The following is a 23,278-nucleotide window of genomic DNA, read 5'->3' as shown; positions in this document are numbered from 1 at the left end:
CCTCTTTCTGTTTGTCTGCTTTCTGACACAGGGACATTATAATTAATAAATCTAAAAGTCCTATTCATGATACTATTATTTTAATTTTATAACCTTAAGTGATATGGTGATTGTTGGAAAGAATAAAATATGAACTGAATTTCATGGATATAAAGAGCTTAGAATAATACAGTTCACAAGCTGCAACAGACTATAGAATCAGGGCAGTAGCCTCAAAAATTAGTTTTCTATGAAACTATGATTTCTCTTTCAAATAGAAATAAGCTTCTCCACTCGCCCAATGTTATTAGGATTAGGTCAAAACTGAAAATAGTAATAATGGGACATTCTGCTTTGGAATGTTTAAAACGTTTCCATAAAGCTCAGCATTAGTCTGCTCAGGCACCATAACAAGATCCTGAAGAGTCAGTGGCATAAGCAACACAATTTTTTATTTTTTCATAATTCAGGAGGCTACAAGTGAAAGATCAAGATATCAGTAGGGTTGGTATGGCTTCCCTTCCTGACTGGCAGACAGCCACATTTACCCTTCATCCTCTCACTGTCTTTTCTCTCTATACCCATGGTAAGACAAAGATGCCTTATGTCTCTTCCTCTTCTTACAATGACAGAAGTCTCTTGGGATTAGAGTCCACTCTCATGACATAATTCATTGTTAAATATATTGCTAAAGACCTATTCTCCAAACATAGTCACATACAAAAGCTTCAACATACAAATTTGAGACAGGTACACAATTCAGCCCATGACAAACTCTATCAAACCATTATGCTTGTTTTCACCTTTAAGGCACAATTACTTCCTGTGTGCCTTTTATATACAAGGGGCAACTCTGAGCATTTGCTTAGATAATAAAGATAATTAATGGAATGATTACTTTTTCAACAAGTGAAGATGTTGGTAGTTTTAAAAGTAAGTAGATTATTTAGGAGAAATAAATTAAAATTATAGAAAAATTATTTGACTAATTTTTAAAGACCAGTAAAATTGATAATCTTAAAGTTAAATGTCAATTCACAAAAATTAAAAATTACTAGTATTCATAATTTAAATAATAACTATATAATCAAAGAAATAATTTCCTACAGAAAAAGCCATATTCTCTGATTGTAAAATCATTACAATTTTTTAATCTCTAAATTCTATAAATATAAGCTTATTAATTAATTGTTATGTAAGAGTATCAAATATTAGAAGACCTGATATTGTATTTGTCAATGCATTACTCTAATGTAAGGTTAATATTCATATTTTAATCAGGTACCCATTACTTTAAAAAACATATAAAACATTGCAGTAAGTTTACCATCTCATAATCTTAATGACATATGTACTTAATGTTTTACTTTCCATGTTTGATATACAGAGCTGGAAAATGTAGGTTTACAGTTGTTTGTATAAAAATGATATAATAATTAAAAAACTATAATACAAAAACAGCCCTGACTGGTGCGACTCAGTGAGTTGGGTGTCTGATCAGGGCACATGCCTAGGTTGTGAACCAGATGCCCAACTGGTGGCATGCGAAAGGCCACTGATTGATGTTTCTCTCACACATTGATGTTTTTTTCCCTGTCTTTCTCCCTCCCTTACCCCCTCTCTAAAAAATAAATAACTAAATAAAATCTTAAATAATAATACAAAAATAAACTATTTCATGTACTCACAACTATAAATCTACTTTTATAATTTTACTGTATCCTGGAAAGTTATTTAGATTTGCTTCAGGTAGGTCTGTTCTCTGTGAATAGAATGTAACAAATGGCTGAGATCCAGTGAGAGGTTGTCTGGCAACCCCTGAGGCTAAGCCTCTCATATACACTAAGGCATCCTCTGAACTCTGAGGCTGACCATCATGGCACAGAATTATTTTTTGCTGCCCTCAATAGCTGTTGTTCATATTCCTCTTCTTTCGAATTCAGTTTAAAAAAATCACACTTGAAGGCCCTGGCTGGCATAGCTCAGTGGATTGAGCACGAGCCTGCGAACCAGAGGATCGCAGTTCGATTCCCAGTCAGGGCACATGCCTGGGTTGCAGGCTGGTTCCCTGCAGGCCAACTCCCAGCAGGGGACGCACGAAAGGCAACCATACCTTGATGTTTCTCTCCCTCTCTCCTTCCCCTCTAAAGATAAATAAATAAATAAATAAATAATCTAGAAAATTAAAAAGAAAATCACACTTGATTTGATCTTGTACCTTCTATTTTTGCCAACAAATTAAGTCTGTCACAAAGGAATAGAAAGGGCTCCCTTTGCTATGCACTGAGTTTGAAATGCCTATTAGAAGTTCCTGCAGATCACGTGTAGAATTTAGAAAGGCACTCTAGTCTAGAAATATAAAATTGGATATTCATAAAATTTAATTGGATATTGAATTAGATTTTACATAAGGCCCACTACCATGGGACTGGATGAAATCATATGTTAAGAGAAATTAAGAAGGTCTGCCTATTGATTATGGAGTAAATAGGTAAGATAACCCAACTACGAAGACATTAGCCTGTGACTACTCCCAAAAATGTTGGCATAGCCAAAGGAATAAACAAGAGATGATAGGTGTCCAGGTGAAATTCTTTATCAATCCCAGTGTGGAAAGGACAAGGAGAAATAATATTATAATTAAATCCTAGGGAAAAAACACATCATAGACAGAGGATTATAGAGGGACACAGTTACCACTAGGGAAGTGAGGCCAAATCAGCAGAGTAGGAAAGATAGTACCTGATTTCTTTCCTTCTGCTATGATTGTCAGTAGGCCTCTCCTATGGCTGAATCTCATTAAACCAAGCTCGTAAAACTCCTGGGTGTTACAAACAGCATTAGCCAGAGTCCCTGGAGCAAACAGCAGAATGAAAAAGGATGAGAATGGACTACCCTCAGCAGTCATTCTTACATTTGTCCATTTGAGAAAATTCTCATGTCTAACAACGCATATCTTATCAGCCACAGTACTTTTGCATAGCCTTTACAGTCCCAGCTCCTAGATCTGCACAATAGGCTATAGTCAGTAACTTAACATTTTTCTTCCACAACATTTTATTCACCCTTTATCCTTGGTACCTCCTCCCCTGATCAACAAACAACTGTGCAAACCCTTTTTCACTGTTGGTGGGAATGCAGATTGGTGTAGCCACTGTGAAAAGCAGTATGGAAGATACCTCAAAAAATTAAAAATGGATCTGTCTCTTGACCCAGCATACACACTTCAGGGAATATATCCAAAGAAACCCAAAACGCTCATTTGAAAGAACATAATCACTCATTTGAAAGAACATAAACACCCATATGTTCATTGCAGCATTATTTACCATTGCCAAGATTACTACTACTCAACTGTAAAAAAGAAGAGAACTTTACCCTTTGAGAGGGCATGGATGTACCAAGAGAACATTATGCTAAGTGAAATAAGCCAGTTGGAGAAAGACAAATATTGTATGACTTCATTAATATGTAGAATCTAATGAACAAACTGAACTAACAAGCAAAATAGAGACACACCGAGAATAAGATGTGAGTTATGGGGGGAGGCCAGGAGGTGAAGGGATTAAGCAGAAAAGAAGACTTGTGGACATGGACAACAGAATCGTGATTGTTGAGAGGAGGAGGGGGTGAGGGGAATGAATGGTAATGGAAAATACAATAAAATACTCGATGTGTAAAAAAACATTTGGATTCCTTCTCAGCTAATCCCTCATAATAGATGAGTTTGACTTTTCTAGATAACATTGATTAATGACATTATATGAATTCCAGAGGTACAACATTATAATTTGATATCTGTGTATTCTATTATATGTTCACCACCAAAAGTCTAGTTTCCATCTGTTACCATATATTTGTCCCCCTTTACCATTTTGCCCTACCCTACCCCTTACCTCTGGTAATTATTATTGTTTGTACCACAAGTTTGTTTTTGTGTTATTATGATTGTTCATTACTTTTTGTTTATCTTTCAGATATGAATGAAACCATGAAGATTTTATTTTTTCCATCTGACTCATTTCACTTGGCATAATAGCCTCAAAATCCCTATATGCTGCTTCAAATAACAAAATTAAATCTGTATGATTCCATCGTGTGTGCATGGGTGTGTGTATACATGTATATATGTATATGTGTACACAGGTAGACATGTACATATTCATAAAGATTTACACATGTACATGTATAAACATGTGCAACTACTTATGTGCACATATGTGTGTGAATATTTATATGTACATACACACATGTATAGAAATACATGCATGCATACATGCTTTAGGTAATACATCCATTTTAACAGTGTTAATTTTTCCAATCTATAAACATGTAATATCTTTACTATCTTTCATTTCTTTACATCTTCTTCAGTTTCTTTCAATAATGTCTTGTAGTTTTTAGTGTACAGGCCTTTCACTTCTTTTGGTAAGTTTATTCCTAGGCGTGTTAATCTTTTTATTGCAACTGAAAGTAGAATTGTTTTTTTATTTTATTCTCTCTGGTAGTTCATTGTTTGTACATAGACACACAATAGAGTTTCACATATTGAATTTGTATTCTATAACTTTAATGTGTTTTTTATTGTTCCTAATAGTATTTTGGTGGAGTCTTTAGAGTTTTCTATTTATAAAATTATGCTATACAAAAATAGTTACAGCTTTATTTCTTCCTTTCCAATTTAAATGCTTTTTAGTTCTTTTTCTTGCCTACTTTTTCTGTCTAATGCTTCCAGTATTATGTTTATCAACAGTAGAGAGAGTGGCATCTTTGTTCCTTATCCTAATCTTAGGAAAGAAGCTTTCAGTTTTTCACCATTGTGTATGATGTTAGCTGTGGTTTTGTCATGTATGGCCCTAATTATGTTGAGATACTTTCCTTTTATACCTATTTTTAGAGCTTTTTAATCATAAATTGATGTTGTACCTTTTCATATGCTTTTCTACATCTATTGAAATGGTCACATGATTTTTCTACTTCATTTTCCTAACATGGTGTATCTTATTAATTGACTTGCTGATGTTGAACAGTTTTCCATCCCTTAAATGAGTATCGCTTGATCATGGATATAATCCTTTTAATGTATTCTTGCATTCAATTTGCCATTAATATTTTTAAAGATTTTTGCAACTATGTTATCAGAGAATTTGCCATGTAATTTTCTTTTGTGTATGCTATCCTTGCCTGATTTTGGTATCAGGGTAATATTGGCCCCATAAATTGAATAAAGAAGTAGTCCCTCTTTTCAATTATTTTGAAGGGTTTGAGAAGAATAGTTATTAAATCATCTTCAAATGTTTGGTAGATTCATGATTACTGTTTCAATTGCCATAGTGTGATTAGCTTATTCAACTCAATTATTCATGATTCATTCTAGGAAGATTGCATGATTATAATAATTTGTCCATTTTTTCTAGATTATCACATTTGGTGGTATGTAGCTTCTCATAGTAGTATTCTTATACTATATAATATACTTGTATGATTCTTTGTACTTGTGTAGTATTCACTGTAACTTCTCTTTCACCTCTGACTATACTGATTTCAGTCTTCCTTCTTTTTTTAAATTAGTAAGTCTAACTAAGGTTTGTTAATTTTGTTTAGTCATAGAATCAGTACTTTATTTCATTAATATTTTATATTACATTTTTATTCTCTATTTTATTTCTTTCCATGCTAATATCGATCATTTTCACTCTTCTCCTGACTTTGGGCTTCATTTGTTCCTTTTCTAGTTTCTTAAGGTGTAGTGTCAGATTGTTTATTTAAATTTTTTTTTGTTTCTTGAGATAGGCTTGTATTGCTCTAGTTCCTCTCTTACATCCACTCATACTGTACCCTCAAAATTTTGGTATGTAATGTTTTCATTTTCAGTTGCCTCTATATACCTATTAATTTCTTCATTGATCCAGTAATTATTCAGGAAAGTGTTTAATTTTCACATATTTTTAATTTTTTCAAATTTCTTCTTTTAGTTGATTTTTAGCTTCATATTGATGTTGTCTGAAAATTTGTCTGATATGAATTCAATCTTAAATTTATCAATTCCAATTTTTTGTACCAACATATCATCTATCTTTGAGAATGTTTCATGTGTACTTGAGAAGAATGTGTATTCTGCATTTTTGTTATGGAAAGTTATGTAAATATTTATTAAGCTACTTAATCTAATATGTCAACTAAAGCCAATGTTTCTCTGTTGACTATCGGATTATCTATCCATTTTTGTAAGTGCTATATAAAACTATATTACTATTATTTTGTTGCTGTCTATTTCACCTTTTGGGACCATTAATAATTGCTTTATATAATTTGTTGCTCATGTTGGGTGCATCTATATTAACAAATCTTATGCCTTCTTGGTGGATTGTCTTTATCATTATAAAATGTACAACTTTGTCTATTGTCACTTTTTTTGACTCAAAGTCTATTTTGTCTGATATAATATTCATTTTCTCTGGACATTACTGGCTTGGAGTATCATTTTCCACCATTCGCTTTAAGACTATGCCTTTGGAGCTGAGATAGGTCTCTTGAAAGCACATAAAGTTGCATCTTGTTTTTTAATCCATCAAACCACTCTGTCTTTTGATTAGAAAGTTTCCTCCACTTACTTTTGGGGTGATAATTGATATGGAAGGACTTAGTATTCACAGTTTATCTTTTGTTTCTGGTATACTCTGTGTCCCCCTGCTTAATGAGGAGTGTGTCCAGGCTTTGTGAACCACTCCATATTCCCTCTTCTTCATCTTTGGTCACACTGCTCTTTCATATTGAGCCACCCTCACTGGTGGTGGGAGGGGTTTGTTTCAGTAGCAGAGACTACACATTGTTTATGACAAAAAGGCCTAAGAAACAGGGGGATTATTTTTGTTTTATGGCTCCAAGGATGAGCATCAAGCGACATACCAGAGTACTGAAACACAATCTTTCTCTCACAATCCTGCATTTTTCTATTGCTTCCCTAAAATGTCAATGCAATCTCATGTCTTCTTAGGATAATCCTGAGAATATTGTCAAAATAAACTCATTTTTAGCATGTACTTTTTATTTATTTGTTTTTCACAATTTTTATTGTTGTTCAAGTTCAGTTGTCTCCATTTTCTCCCCACCACTGCCTCCCACCCCAGCCATGCCTACTTCACACCCTTAATCTGACTCCCCTTGGCTTTGTCCAAATACAAAAATAAAAATAAAAAGTAAATAAACTCATTTTTAAAACTCGTAACACCTTCCTTTTCCATCTTCCTAACTTCAGTACATATTGAGATTTTATTTGTTCTTACCTGTTTCCTACAATTTAGCCACTGGAAAAGCAAATAAAGTATTTATACAGGCCATGGGATGGCAAATATTACTGCATCAGAGAGTATAAAGTATAAGTCTCTGTGCCTTCCCTTAGATTTGCTCATTTGGAAAATAAATACCACATGTTACATAAGAAGCAGCAGTATAACTCCTAATGGCTTCCCGATCTCTGATTAATGAGGTGAAGTTGGGTAACTTTGCAGCTGTGGTAGTTGAGCAATTTGTTGACAAAATAGCAAATGTTTAACTTTCTTAACATGTTTTCTGTTACATTTAATAAATTTATTTTAGGTATACCACACTCACTAACTCTTTTATCTCCTGGGTGCAATTTAAAAAAAGGAGATTCTAAAAGAAAAGAAAATTTTGGGAATCTAACCCTTCATATAGTCACAATATATGATAATCCTAATTCTTTCATTCTGTCATAAGGAAATAGAAGTTCCTCTGACTATCACATAAGAATAAAGATTTTATTTCATCAAAACGATTTTGTTACTTTTCTATTAAGAGAAAAGAATCAGTTGTTCAATTTTATTGCAATAAATAATATATTCTTTTGAAAATAATCTTTATGTAGAATATAGCACTTAGAAAATAATATGAAAAATATTTCAGAAAAGAAAGTGTAACCTTCCAGGCCATACACACTAAGATCCTATTACCACAATTGTTTACATGGCTTCTCACAATACCAATTTGAAATGTTCACTAATAATTCTATCTTAGAAATAGGTGAAGTACAGAGCTGTTTTTATAAATTATACAGCTGAAGTCCACATCTCATGGAAGACAGAAATCTAGAAGTTCTTCATGTCTTTATCCTCTTCTCATGCCCCTGGTGCAGGACCACCATAAGTAAAATGTTATATTTATGATATCATTATTCACATTTTCTTACCTTAAGTGACATGCTGATTCCTGGGAAGTGCACAAAATACGGGCTAAATTCAATGGATGTAAGGAACTCAGAGAAACAAAATTCACAAGTTGCAATAGCACACAAAAATCAGGAAAGTATCCTAGGAGATTACCTTGTTGGGACAAATAATGATTTCCCTATATTATAAAAACAAGCCCTTCCACATGCCCAGAATTGCTGGAATTGATAAAAGTGTGAATCAATATCACAGCGATAGGAAGGTTTTTCTATATTTTTCTTGAGCTCTGCCAGATAACCCTAGAGAACATTCTACTTTAGGGCCACCACAATACCTTGTATTCCCTCCACCTGCTCCTGCCTTCAGGTAATGATGGGAATCAGTGTTTTCTCAAAAAGAAAAAATGTCAACAATATGCTAAAGGAAAACATTAGTTTAGAACTAATTGTTAAAAATATAGAAACATTGTTTTACTAATTTTATAAAATTCTAGTTACCAATACACTGGTACTTTACTTTAAATATCAATTCCTTATATTTAAAATTACTAAGTTATAATCACTGTTTATAATAAAAGGTATAATTTACTATGAAGAAAATAAATATTTAATCTAAAAGTAAGAAGATCATGATATTATTTCTTGTCACTATCTTCAAGAAATGTAAATTAGTCAAATATTTACTTTTTAACCTTCACCACCTCCTTTTGTCACCAGGAGTCTGCCTATGTGGCCTCTCTCCTGTAGGGAGCTCCTAGCCTCAAGTTCTCAGCAAGAGAGAAGGAAAGAGAGAAGGAGAGAATTTTAGATAATAGATTATTGTTTTCATACATTATCAGTGGGGATAACAGAAGGATTTAGATTTTAAGATAGATAGATAACAGATATCAATATAAAGTGAGTTTTCTGTGCATAAAATTGGTTAGAGTACTGAGTGGTTTCCAAAATTTTCAGCGTGTTAGAACTACCATGGGTGCTTTGAACAATACTAACGTGATGCCCATTTCCATGCAAACAAAAGCAGAATTTCTGGTGTTTGGGCTGAAATTTAATATTTTAACTGCTTCCTTGTGATTCCAACAAGCGGCAGAGTGTGGGAAACACTGATTAAGGTCCAGATGAGCAGAGAACATGGTTATCATTTTACTTGATATGTGTAATTTACAGAAAAATTGGGGACGGTTTAGTCAATCAAACATCAGCCATTTTGTTGCCATCTAAGTGAAATATCAAATGCTTGTGTCTTTAAAGCTTACTAAGTTTAATCAAATTTTTGCAAAAAAGTAAAATTTTATAAGACTACATACAAAGTATTAATACTATGCAAAAAAGTAGCACCACCTTGCTTCCACGTCATTAATTGGTACAAATAAACTTAGTTACAGTCTTGTTTCCAACTTCACTGGGCCTTATTTTTTCATCTCATCTAGTTCAACCAAGTCATCTATTGGCCAGTGAAGGAATGAGTTTATTTAATATTTCTTTTTAAGAAACAACTTTCTGTGATAAGTGGAGGTAAACAACTTGTATCATCAATGTCTTGCTCTTCACTTCCCCCTCATATTCCATTGTTTTTTTCCTACATTTCAAACAATCTTATTCATGATTGGCCAATGTTTCTTTAAAATCTATTTGGATTTTCCCCATATTTCTGCTTTCTGAAAAAACAATAGCACTACTAAGTTTAACATTATTATTTCTTCTTTTTTACTTTATTATCTACAAATATGTTACTAATACTATATTAGTGCTTTAATAACAACTATCATTTCATACATACTGCAACTTACCAGGAAAAATGTTACATGATTTCCATATACTAAATTACAATTGTTAGTAATTGCGTATGATTGCTACTAACACTGCACATTATAGATAACATTAATAAGCTCAAATATCCTTGGAACATGCTAATCTGAGCTTTCAATCAGCATATCAGCATATTAATCATGAAAGGAACTACATGGAGAAAACTTCTGTGGTTTTATATTTGGATGTCAAAGCAGATTTTCTACACTGCCTACAATTGAATTCTGCATCAATTTCAAATATAATCTTTCTAAAAATATTTTAAAGCATATTATTCAATAATTTTGTTTAATCATTTACCTAAATCTACAGCTACACTATTTTCTACAATCATTCAATAATTACATATTGAAATTTTACAATCTTACCACTTAGGCAAATATTTATATAACAAGTTTTTGCTATGAAAAAAGAGAGTTTAAATTCCAATGTGGTAATGCAGAGGGTTTGTAGGGTCACAGAAAATCACCGAAGGGTATGAGCTATGAAAAATTACCATTATTAATATATAAACAAACTTTTCAACCATGTCCACATTAGCCACTAGCTGAATAATAGAAAATGACAAGAGTTGACAGGTATGTGGATATAAAGGAACCCTATTTACTGTGGTCAGGAGTGTAAAATGATGCAGACTCTATGGAAAACTAAATAGAGGTTCTCCAAAATATCAAAAATAGAATTGCCATATGATCTGGTATTTCTACCTATGTGAGATATATCCAAAAGAATCAAAAGCAGAAAGTTGAAGAAATGTGTTAGCACACTCATGTCCCTTAAAAAAGTATTTATAATAGCCAAGAGGAGAAAATAACTCAAATCTCTTAACAGATGAATAGAGGAAGACAATAGGGGTAAGTGCATATATAAGAACTTGTTTCTGACTTAAGAAGGAAGGAAATCATGTCATTTGCCATGACATAAAGAACCATCTGGAGATAACACTGAGTGAAATAAACATGTCACAAAAAGTCAGTAGTAAATTACACTGTGATTCCTCAAAGTATACACCTACCATCACCCCAATATTAAGAAAATACAAAGAGAGAAAATATTCTGCTCAAATAAAATTCAAATAATCAAAGAAATGAAGAACCCAAACCATCATATTTAAACATGAAAGGCATAATGGTGGGCTTTTTTTATACCTAATTAGAAATTACTTTGATTTGTGTTTAACTTTAAGCATATAAATTTCAATCTTCTAAATGTAGCTTTTAGAGAATGTTGGGTACTTTGAGCTGTGTTGTTCAATATTATTGGTCTTTAATATCAAAGCAGGTACACTCAGTCTCAAACACCCCTACCGGCAGGCTATCCCAAGTTCAGCCTCACTAACCAACTGGATGAGAGGTCAAAGTATGAAATGCACTTATCACAACTCTGGATTCTAAACTTCCTGTGCTTGGAAGAGCTCAGGTTTAGTAACAATGAGATCTTTTAAAAAAAAATTTAAAGTGACTTGAAGAGTTTCCTGTGGGATGTAATCTAATAAGGTCATGAAAAATGTTAAGTAACAATTCTAGGGTATAAATGGAAATGTGCACACATATAATGTTATACTCATAATGTCAGACTGTCTATATGTAAGTGTTTTAAAGTAATTATGACAATAGAAGTATTGTATAATATGTTATATCAATACCAACCTACAGGAAAAATATCTGAAAACCTGAATTTTTGTAATAAGTTTCACATTGCTGGTTATTTCTCATTCAGTAAAGTGGGTAGAAAAGAATAGATTTATATTGTAGTGATAACATTTCTCTTTGAAAAAAAATAAAATTGCCCTATTAAGTGTTAAACACAACTGTTTTCAGTTTTTTTCTACCCAACATCTACTATTGCCATCATGTACATAAAGATGGATCTTCTTTATTCAAACCACAAAAATCTCACAAAATGCTTGAGAACAAAATATACCTACACTGGCAGCTTCTCTCTCAATGCATTCTATAACATACTTTGTGACACATAGGCTTCAAACTTCAATCACCAGCACATTTCTTTCTGATAAGTCGAATCATAAAGAACTTCGCCATATCTGAAATAAATTCCCACTTCGGGTTTTCCTTACTGCAAGAAATTCTGATCTCAAAAGATTTCTGTTTTGAAATATAATTCTTGACTGTAGCACTTAAAATTTGAAATTATGCTGGAGATAGAGTTCGCTCAATATAGAATAGAATGGACTAGTGTTTAATAAACTAAGGAGTAATCTATCTTAGACACTTGGTTCAAATTTTGTGGTTATTGAAATGTTGAGAGGCAGGCAAGTGATGTACGCAGTTAAGATAGTAGAAAAGGATGTTCCTCACTTTTATCCACCCACAGCAACAATAATTTGGCAGCCATTGAAGAACAAAAGTTTGGGGTTTGGGGGGGCGGGGTTGCAAGTTTTGGGAACCAATATGAGCCTGTGAAACCTGGATGGATCCCAAGACTGAGGAGGGCCATTTTTAAAAGTCAGGCCTGCACCAACACTGACCAACCATGACAGAACCCATATGCCAGTGGATGTGACTAGAGCCCTGACTGACCCTGGTCCTGTTACCAGCATCATTCACCCAGGAACCTTAGAGGAGCCACACTTGTCCATGCCTTGAGGAACAGGCCACTGAGCTCAGTTTCTGAAGGGGATACAGAAGCAGCCCTGTACTGGTTGGAGCCCAGCAGCAGCTCCAGCCCTCTCTGCTTTGGCCCAAGAGCACTCCTGCCAGAACAGGAACAGTGGGAAACATGCCCATTTCTACTTCTGGAGGCAGGTTCAGTGACCTCAGTACGACTGCAGGCCCTAAAGCAACCCTGTGATTCCAATCCACCCCTTTCTAGTCACAGTCCAGGAACTGACCTGCCTTCCAAGAGATCCAGCCGAGAGATAGCTATCATGCTCCCAGAGGCAGGACTGCAGACCTGGGACCTGTCTCTGGACCTTAAGCAGTGCCATGACTTGATTCCGCTGTACTCCAAAACTAATCCAGCCTGCCCAAGGACCCACCAGTGATCCAGTGGGAATCCTCCCAGAGACCTGGTGAAAGACATGGCCATGCAACACCTGAAAACCAGTCTGTGGACTCAACTTTGACATGTGATAAAACTAGGACATTTAGGACAATATGATAAATGAGCAAAGACAGGCAAATTAAGCAACAGAACCAAATGCAGGACCCAGAAAAATACGTATGTATGTATAGATATTTTCTACCTGATAAAGCTGGTTAGAGATATCAGAGGGGCAAGTCTACATATTTCATTGGAACAATTGCTTACTTATGTAGAAAGGAAAAATAGTCTGGCCTCTTGGCTCACAGCATGCACAAGAATCAACCCCCAAGGTACTAAAGATAAAATGAGATGTGCAAAACTACCAACTATTTTTAAAGTATATTATAAAACAATAGTTTTATCATCTCAACATTGGGGAAAAACTTTAAAAACAAGAGAATCACAACACTAAGCATAAAAATGATAAATTTAAGCATGTTAAAGTGCAGAACTTCCACTTATTAAAAGCACCATGAAAAGAGTAAATAGATGAGGCATAAGGGAGCACAGAAATTTGCAATGGTTCAAAGAAGCACTTTTATCACTCAGAAGTAGGTTCCTAATTGAAAGGTAGAAGGGCTTACTGATGACTAAGTTACAACACCACCTGTGAGGGAAAATCTTGAAAGGATGGGATATATAAGGCTATGTTCCCATAGCCAGAATACCTGGGTGTAGGAACCAAGGCATAGAAGTATAATTACACTATTACATGTATAGAATGTTTTAAATTTTATCTTAATCCTCAGTGGGAAATGCTTCCATCAGGGACACTATAATGGTTCCATGGAATTGTAAAATTTTGAGCTTTGTGTGTCCCTAAACTAACAGGGAAAAAAAGTTAATCTAGGTATCCAGGTTAATCTGGGACATTAATCAGCGATCATTCTGATCACCCAGAAGTTTAATTATTGCTACACAGTGAAGCTGATAGAACTACATCTGGGACCCAGGGGATTCTCTGGAATGCCTCTCTTACCTTCATGACAAATTGTAAGTGTTAATGGAATACTAACAGCAACCGGAAAAATGCAAGATGACCAAAGACAGACCTTTCAGGATTGGAGACTTGGGTCATCCCACCAGGTAAAGAACCCATAGAAGTAACTGGTTGAAAACAAGGGACGTATGATGGGTTTACCAAAGGAAGCCATAGGTGTCAACTATGACAATGCCAACTATCAGAAACGGGGACTAGAGTGGCTTTGATATTTTCTCTTTGCTCATCATATGCATGTGTTATTTGTATATACTGATCATTTTCTTCTTTCTTCTTCCCATTTTATTTCTTTTTTTTTTTACTAGGTTATAGTGTTCTTACTGTGTTTTTTCTCAGGTAGCTTTTGATTTGTTTCTTGATCTCATTTTTAACCAATTCCCATTCACTATTTTATAACATGGTAATTAGCTTCCATGTGTTTGTGTGTTTTTCAGATTTATCCTTGTAATTCATGCCTAGTTTCATACCATGGTAGTTAGAGAAGATGCTTGATATGATTTCAATCTTTTAAAATTTATTGGGACTTGTTGTGTGACCTAATATGTGGTCTGTCTTAGAAAAGTTCTATGAAAAAAAGTGTATTCTGCTCCTGTGCTGTGAAATGCCTTAAAATGACTTTTATGCACTTAAAAGGTTTTTATATGCCAATGATAAGCAAATCATCTGGTGCAAAGTGTCATTTAAGGCCATGGTTTCTTTGATGACTTTCTATCAAGAAGATCTATTCTTTGATATCAATGGGGTGTTAGTGTCCCCCACTATGACTGTATTACCATAGATCTCTCCCTTTATGACCATCAATATTCGTTTTATATATTTAAGTATTCCTATGTTAGGTGCTTAAAAGTTTGGGTTTTCTGTTATTTTAATTGTTGTTCAAGTACAGTTTTCTGCCTTTCCCTCCCCATCCTAGCCCAACCCCCCAGCTTTCCCCACTTCCTCCCCATTCTCACCACACCCCCTCCCCATTATTGTCCTTGTGTTCTTTATACTTGTTTCTGCAAACCTTTCACCCTTTTTTCCTGAAGTTCCCTCCCCTCCCAACTCTGGTCATTGTCAGCCTATGCTCAATTTCAGTGTTTTTATTGTATTTTGCTTGTTTGTTTGTTTTGTTGATTAGTTTCCTGTTAAAAGTGAGATCATATGCTATTTGTCTTTCACCACTTGGCCTATTTCACTCAGCATAATGCTTTCCAGTTCCATCCATGCTGTTGCAAAGGGTAGGACCTCCTTCTTTGTTTCTGCTGCATAGAATTCTATTGTGTAAGTGCACCATGGTTTTTTGATCCATTCATTTACTGATGGAGACCTAGGTTGCTTCTAGCCCTTGGCTATTGTAAATCGTGCTGCAACAAACGTTGGGATGCATATGTTCTTTTGGACTGGAGTTTCGGGGTTCTTAGAATATAATCCTAGCACGGAATTGCTGGGTCAAGAAGAAGATCCATTTTTAGTTTTCTGAAGCAATTCCATACTGCTTTTCATAGTGCTTGCACCAGTCTGCAATCCCACCAACACTGCATTAGGGTTCCCTTTTTTCTGCAACATCTCCATTTTATTTCATACAGAAGCTCTTAGAGGTTAACTCACACTATAATCTTTGGATAACAAAATACTTACTGGGATTATGACTAAATTTGGGGGGCATTTTCTGCGATTGAAGGGTACTATTTAAATGTTTATTTGGGGGGAATTTATACGGAGGAAAAACAACTCTTTATATACATTTGAATGCAAAATTTAAGTGAACAAGAGCTACTGTGCAGAATAAATAGAACAAGAACAATATGCGCTAATAAGTCTAATTTTAAAGAACTATTACCGCTAATCATTATCTTCATCACAAATATCCATTTTGGAATCAGATGATTAAGCTTGTCATAAGTTCTTTGATTTTAGGCAGGATACTTATTAGTATTCAGGAAATATGGATGGCCTAGGGTTCTTATGAGGATAGAGTGAGATAATGGACACAAAGAACTCAATTCGGTGAAATGTGTAGATATTCAATAATTGCTATATTTTTGCAAATCATCCATTAATTCATATATTCATTCAATTAATTTATCAAGCACTTGCACTGGGATAGACAGTATGGCAGGTACCAATGCCTCTTGTCATGGAAACTAAAGTTTTTTGGGGAGGGGATAACAGATATTTAACTCCCATTTCAATGCTTTTTATCTAAACTTCTCTCACTTCTCCAACTCTATTTGTTTAAGGCACTTGTGATCATATTTGCTTTGGGTTTTGCTTGTCTACTTTTTTCATCTCCTCCTTAAGACAGTAAACTCAAACAAAGAAAGCCTCCTTCCTGACTTGTGTTCTTCTCCTATCAGCACAGTATAGAGCACATTGTATAAAATTATCTGTAATTAAAATAATATCAAGATTTGAAAATAAACAAGTATAAATTTTGTTAATACCCTAAAAGCTAATAACAAGATACTTTAAAAATAATAAGCAACAGAAGCAACAAATTAGAAAGAACAGGAACAGAAGAAAATATCAATGTTCCAGCACAAAGGGGACGTTGGAAGAACCGGTTTCAGAGTTCAGTCTCCCAGAGGAGCTGTTACGCAATCGGTGGCAAGGTTAAATCCAAATGTACTGAGGGTTCCTGGAAGTGCTGTGTGCAGCTTCACTCTGGGAAATCTCCTGCTGTTCTATGAACACACCTAATGGTTGTTCCTACCAGGGCCCAAATGCGGTCTTTGTTAGATGTCTTGTCTCTCTTTTGGGCATCTTTTCACTGTATACAAAGTAAAGGAACAACCTCAGCCAGTGTCCAAGCAAAATAGGCTTCAAGCAAATAACCAACGGGAATAAAAATCCAGGTACAAGGGCAGAGCATCTGATGCCATGGCATCAGGCAGAAAGGGCAATACATGTACAAAAAATTTGTAGATGAATCTTCTTAAATACTCACATGTGGACACTTGGCATGGCCATGTTTAAATCCAAAACAATGGGCCCTGGCTGGTGTAGCTCAGTGGATTGAGCACGGGCCTGTGAAGCAAAGGATTGGGGTTCGATTCCCAGTCAGGGCACATGCCTGGGATGCAGGCCAGTTCCCAGTGGGGGACACATGAGAGGCGACCACACATTGATATTTCTCTCCCTCTCTCCTTTCCTTCCCCTCTCTCTGAAAATAAATAAATAAAATATTTTTAAAAGTCCACAACAATGGCTCAGCTCAGAAATAGCTACCGATGTCCATAAGGAACACTTTCTTCACTTTGGAAAAAATGTGTTACAAAATGTTGGCATCATAAGATAGTTAACGGTACTATGTAGAATGTTGCAATATATTCTTTCAGCATATCTTCATCTGATATAGGTCTTGGATGGGCACTAAAATAGTATTTGGGATTAAAATAATTTATATATTGTATATCTTTAAATGAATAATTTTATACTCCTTGTTACATATTCATGTCACAATTTAGTACAAAGTATTTTGACATTTTTAGGGTTAATTTTTAATTGTATGTTTACAACAGAGTCCTTAATAACAGGGGTAGTTCCTAAATTCAAATAAACCAATTTTCATGTTACAGATATTATGAGTGAGCAACTTGTACACTGAGAAAATGCCTTTGTTAATGTTTTTAAGTTTTAGAATGTACTACATAAGTTATAGGTGACTGTGCATCTCAAAAATGGTAGAACTTTTAATTGCCTGAGCACAAACCTCACTGGGCCTGCTCAAAGCAAGCAAGTGCACATTTCAGACACAACCACAGTGTTAAGTACATCACAGTTGCTTTCAGTCCATAGCAGTGTTTAATCAACTTGCAAGTAGTTTCTTTCTCAGTAGTCAATAAAAACTTAGGTCCAGAATCCAGGAATGAATGTGGATTTCTTTAACTAGGCTCTCTTTTTTTTTTTTTTTCAAATTTTTTATTTAATTATTTTTCAAGTACAGTTTTCTGTCTATTACTCCAATCCCATCCCACCCCCCATCCTCCCCCCTCCCTCCCATTTCCACCCTTCTCAGTTGTTCTCCATGTATCCTTTATATAGGTTCCTCTAAATCCCTCCCGTATTTCCCCTGAAATTCCCTCCCCTCTCCCCTCTGGTCACTGTCAGCCTGTTCTCTATTTCAGTGTCTTTGGTTATATTTTGCTTGCTTGTTTGCTTTGTTGTTTAGCTTCCTGTTAGAGGTGAGATCATATGGTATTTGTCCTTCAACACCTGGCTTATTTCACTCAGCATAATGCTTTCCAGTTCCATCCATGTTGTTGCAAAAGGTAGGAGCTCCTTCTTTCTTTCTGCAGCATAAAATTCCATTGTGTATATGTACCATAGTTTTTTGATCCATTCATTTACTGACGGGCACCTAGGTTGCTTCCAACTCTTGGCTATTGTAAATTGTGCTGCTATGAACATTGGGGTGCATAGGTCCTTTGGGATTGGTGTTTTAGGGTTCTTAGGATACAATCCCAGCAGTGGAATTGCTGGGTCAAAAGGCAAGTCCACTGTTGGTGGGATTGCAGACTGGTACAAGCATTATGGAAAACAGTATGGAATTTTCTCAGAAAACTAAAATTGGACTTGCCTTTTGACCTAACTAGGCTCTCTATGTCAAACTATCTTCCTCACTTGTGTCATAATGCTTTTTTCCTAAGATGATATAGGAAAATACCACTAATTCTCTTTGGTACACTATTTTATCAAATTGGGGATGTTTTGCAGTACACATGATTTTTATCTATATACATACAGAATTTCTAGATATAGAATTTCTATTTTTTAAATCATAACATGTTTGTGTAAGCACCCAGCCCAAGCAAGGAAGATAAAGCTGAGGATCACTGATAGCTCCAAACAAGTCAAAGCAGCACGTGATACAGGTTTGCATCACTGTCCCGCTAAAGAGTGCCAGAACAAACAGACCCAGGGACCAGCTTCAGAAAAAAACAGAGCAGAATGGAATAAGTTTTCCAAGCAGCATATCCACAGGGAGATCTCAGCAGACATTAAACCCTGCTGAGGCAGTCTCTACCCATGCGATCAGCACCTGCACAGCAGCTTGCACACTGTGTTGGGAGTTGACCCACAGTGCCAACCTGGGGCTAAATCCCATGCACAGAAGGACCAATAGCAGTCAAGACTCAGTTAAAACAAGAGAGCCCAGATAACCTGCAGGAGCCATTCCTAGAACACCCAGCTCAGTTGAACAAGGACACTGCAGCACTGGGTCCCACATGACACCTACCACATAAGACCATCCTACCAGAACTGGGAGTGGTAGAAAATCTACGTATTGCATAGAAACAAAAACAAAGAGGCAGCCAATATGGAGAGACAAAGAAACAGGCCCCAAATGAATAAAATGAGAGAATCCTCCAGAAAAAGAGCTAAATGGGAAAAAAAAACAATTCATCAGATACAAAGTTCAAAGTAATGATTACAAGCATGCTCAACAGCATTATAAGAGGACACAGAGAGCAAAAAAGCAGACCAGTCAGAAAAGAAGAATGCAATATCTAAAATAAAAAAAAACAATATTTGAAATAAAGAATACATTGGAAGGTTAAATATAGCAGAAGGAAGAATCAGTGATTTCAAAGAGAAGTACAAAAACACCCAAACAATCAAAGCAGCACAATGAAAAAGGAATTTTAAACAATGAGTATATTTTAAGGGACCAGTGGGACAACATGAAGCACAATAACATCCTCGTCATAGGGATATCAAAAGGAAAAGGCAGATAGCATGCAATCAGGAAACTATTGAAGAAATAAGGACCAAAAACTTCCATAGACATAGGTGAAGAAAAATGGCACACAAGTCAAGGAAATACAGAGAATGCAAACAAAGAGGCAACACAAAGGCATGTCATAGTTAAATGCTCCAATCAAAAGACATATGGTAGCTAAATGGGTAAGAAAACAAGGCCCATGTATATATTATCTTTAAGAAGCCCACCTTAGAATAAAAGATACACACAGGCTAAAAGGAAAGAGATGAAAAAAGATATGTTATGAAAATGGAAAGAAGAGGCTGGAGTAGCAATACTTACATTTGACAAAAGGGTACTAAAGCCAAGGTTATAGTAAGAGACAAAGAAGACACTATATAGTGAGTGATAAAGGGAACAAGACAATATAACACTTATAAATATTTATGCACCCAGCATTAGAGCACCTAATATGTAAATCAAATCTTGATGAACATAAAAAGAGAAATTGACACTAATACAGTCATACTAGGGAATTTTAACACTCCATTGACATCAATGGATAGCTCTTCCAGACAGAAACTCAACAAGGAGAAACTCAACATGGCCTTACATGACATGCTACATGTAATGGATTTAATTTCACCACTAAGCAGCCTAATAGCCATTCTCTCGAAGTACACATGGCACCTTTTCTAGGATAGACTACATGGTAGGTCACTACACAAGCCTCCATGCATTAAAGAAGATTGAAATCGTGCTAAGCATCTTCTCTGACTATACTGCTATAATACCAGAAATTAATCACAGGATATGAAACTGAGGAACACACAAAAACATGGGTGCTACACAAAATATTGCTAAACACTGAATGGGTTAAGAGCGAGGTCAAGGAAGAAATCAAAAGATACCTTGGAACAAATGAAAGTGAGACCACAAGGACCCCAAATCAGTGGCACAGAGCAAAAGTAGTCCCAAAAGGAAAATTCATGGCATCACTAGCCTATCTCAAGAAACAATAGCAACAGCAACAGCAAAAAGCTCAAATAAACAGCCTAACTTTACACTTAAAGTAACTTGAAAAAAATATAAGCAACAAACCAAACCCAAACTGTAGAGGAGGAAGGACATAGTACAAACCAGAGCAGAAATAAACTAAACAATCTAAACAAAAAATACGAATGATAAATGAAATCCAGTTAACTTTTTGAAAAGATGAGCAAGACTGGCAAACCTTTAATCAGAGTCATGAAGACAAAGACAAAAAAGAGAGGGCACAAATCAATAAAAGCAGAAATGAAAGAGCAGAAGTAACAACTGACACCAAAGATCTACAAAGAATTAAATGTAAGATGAACTCCTTTAACTTGACTTTATCTGGGAAGCACTTTATCTGCCCTGCCATTCTAAATGATAGCTTTGCTGGATACAATAATCTTGGATGTAGGCCCTTGCCTTTCATGACTTGGAATACAGCCTTCCAGCTCCTTCATGCTGCAATGTTTCCTTTGAGAAATCAGCTGATAGTTAAGCACATTTTAATATCCCTATTGGCCATTTTATGTATTCTTTGAAAAAATCTATTCAATTTCTCTACCAATTTTGAAAATTTTTTTCTTGCTATTGAGTTGTATTAGTTCTTTATATGTTTTGGACATTAACAACTTATCACATATAAAATTTGCAAATACTTTCTCTCATTCTGCAGACTGCCTTTTCATTTTGTTGATTATTTCCTTTGCTGAACAAAACTTACTAGTTTGATATGGTCCTTGTTTATTTTTACTTCTGTTACCTGTACTTCTGGTGTCATTTCCAAAAATATTACCAGCAAGACCAATACTAAGAACCTTTTACTATGTTTTCCCTAGAAATGTTATGGACTTGGTGTTATGTGTAGGCTTTTTCCATTTCCTGTTCATTTTTATGAGTGCTGCCGTGTAGGGGTCAGGTTTCATTTTTCTTCATGTGGTTTTCCAGTTTCCCAACCCCATTCACTGAAAATACACTATCCCTTCCCCACTGAGTATTCTTACCTCCTTTGTCAATTTGACTATATATTTGAGGCTTTTTTTCTCTCAATTCTCTCTTCTGATCCATTGGTCTATGTGACTATTTTTATGTCAATATCATAATTTTGATCATGATAGTTTTGTGATATAGTTTGAAATCAGGAAGTGTGATGCCTTCAGTTTTGTTCTTTTTTTAAAAGATTGTTTTGGTTATTCACCGTTTTGGGGGCTCCATACAAATTTTGGAGTTGTTTTTCCTATTTCTGGGAAAAACAGGCCTTTTTAAAGGCCTTTAAATATGTATTTGGTTTCTATTTAATATAGATGGCTTTGAGTAGTATGAACATTCTAACAATAGTTTTCCAAATGTCATTTTTTATTATTAACATGTTTTCATTTACAATTTTCATTAAATATTATTTTGTATAAGTTTCAGGTGTACAGCACAGTGGCTAGATAATCACATAATTTACTAGGTGTTGCCTCTGATATTTGCAGTACTTAAACTAGCACCATAGTTATTACAATGTTATTAACTATATTCCCTGTGCTTTCTGTTATATCCCAATGGCTACTTTGTAACTACCAATCTTATGTTTTTCACACCTCCATCTAACCAGCTTTCTTTATAGTAACCATCAGTCTGTTCTTTGTATCTGTGAGTCTGTTTTTATTTGTTTATTCACTTATTTTATTCTTTAGATTCCACATATATGTGAAATTGTATAGTGTTTGTCTTTCTCTGATGACTTAATTTACTTAGCATAATGTCCTTTAGGACCATCCATGCTGTTGCAAATCACAAGATTCCATCATCTTTGATGGTCAAACAATATTCTATTATTCATATGTACCAATATTTTTTATCCACTCTTCCGTTGGTGGGTACAAGGGCTGTTTCCAGGTCTTGGCTACTGTAAATAATGCTGCAATGAACATAGAGGAGCATCTATTTTTCAAATTAGTGTTTTGTGATTCTTTGCATATATAGTCAAAAGTGGAATCACTGAATCATAAGGCAATTAGTTTATTTCTAATTTTTTTAATAATGCCATACTGACTTCAAAGTGGCTGCACCAATCTGCATTCCCACCAACAGTGCACTAGGGTTCCTTTTTCTCCACATCCTTGCCAGCACTTGTTGTTTATTGTTTCTTTAGTAAGAACCATTCTGACAGGAATGAGGTGATATCTTATTGTGGTTTTAATTTACATTTCTCTAATGATTTGTGATGTTAAGCATGTTTTCATCTCTCTATTAGCCATCTGTATATCCTCCTTAGAGAAATATCTAACACCATTTTTCAATTTATTATTATTTGGATTTTTCAATATTTGCTGTTGAATCATATGAGTTCTTCATACATTGTGGATATGAATCCAGCATACATATACTTGGTGAATATATTCTCTATTAAGTGGGTTTTCTTTTAATTTCATTGATAGTTTATTTTTCTGTGCAGAAATGTTTTAGCTTAATGTGGACACATTTGTATATTTTTTATTTTATTTTATTTTTAAATATATTTTATTGATTACACCATTACAGTTGTTCTATT

The 23,278-nt window shown here is 34.8% G+C and overlaps 1 pseudogene; it reads right to left on the bottom strand.

Annotated features, from left to right (window-relative positions):
• Positions 1-23,278, bottom strand: part of LOC118978259 (UDP-glucuronosyltransferase 2B31-like) — a 421,339-nt pseudogene that overhangs the window by 323,424 nt on the left and 74,637 nt on the right.

This window comes from Sturnira hondurensis, unplaced genomic scaffold, assembly GCF_014824575.4.
Source record: "Sturnira hondurensis isolate 20B ecotype Veracruz unplaced genomic scaffold, ASM1482457v3 Scaffold0021666, whole genome shotgun sequence".
NCBI lineage: Eukaryota > Metazoa > Chordata > Mammalia > Chiroptera > Phyllostomidae > Sturnira > Sturnira hondurensis.
This window is presented reverse-complemented; position numbering and strand designations above follow the sequence as displayed.